Raw genomic sequence first — 1,056 nt, forward strand, 5'->3', positions numbered from 1 at the left:
CTGTAAGGTAACGTCGTCTACAGTAAACCATCACCGAATTAACATACTCTAAGATAAGCTGTAAGTTAACGTCGTCTACAGTAAACCATCACCGAATTAACATACTCTAAGATAAGCTGTAAGTTAACGTCGTCTACAGTAAACCATCATTAAATTAACATACACTAAGATAAGCTGTAAGGTAACGTCGTCTACAGTAAACCATCACTTAATTAACGTACTCTAAAATTAGCTGTAAGGTAACGTCGTCTACAGTAAACCATCACTTAATTAACTGACTCTAAGATAATCTGTAAGGTAACGTCGTCTACATTAAACCATCACTTAATTAAAATACTCTAAGATAATCTGTAAGGTAACGTCGTCTACAGTAAACCCTCACTTAATTAACATACTCTAAGATAATCTGTAAGATAACGTCGTCTACAGTAAACCATCACTTAATTAAACATACTGTAAGGTAAGCTATACAGTCTAAATCAAGACATCAGCTTATCAACGTGGTCTAAAGTAAGCCGTTAGATAGCTTAGTCTTAAATAATACATAAGTTAATTATCATACTCTACAGTAAGCTGCTAGTTAAAAAAAAAAGACGCCAAAGCAGCGTTATTCACCTCGGCTTATTTTTCTTTCCTTTGATTACTGGTACGTTATAATCCTAATAACCGGTACGTGATAATTGTATGTTTCCATTTGCTTATGCATTGCCACTATTAAACCTTACCAAACAAAATAGAAAGATATCAGATTATAATTCTCACATAATTCCCATTGGTGTAGTGTTATGAATAACGTGTTCGTGACGTCGCGACTTAATTACGTCGTTTTGACCGACATCACTATATTAAATGTATAATTGACGTCACGAAAGAAATGAATCAATACCCATTCCTCGTGGTAACCCATCCGTACTACCGGATTAAAAAAAACCAATTGATCAATGTAACTCGCAACAATTTATGTAGTTATGTTGTATAAAAAGGGAATATCCTCACGTTGGAATATATTGATTAAATTATTGAAATTAAATTGATGATTTTGTGTTTATTTCCAAG

Source organism: Mizuhopecten yessoensis, unplaced genomic scaffold, assembly GCF_002113885.1.
Source record: "Mizuhopecten yessoensis strain PY_sf001 unplaced genomic scaffold, ASM211388v2 scaffold10359, whole genome shotgun sequence".
In the NCBI taxonomy this organism is placed as follows: Eukaryota; Metazoa; Mollusca; class Bivalvia; order Pectinida; family Pectinidae; genus Mizuhopecten; species Mizuhopecten yessoensis.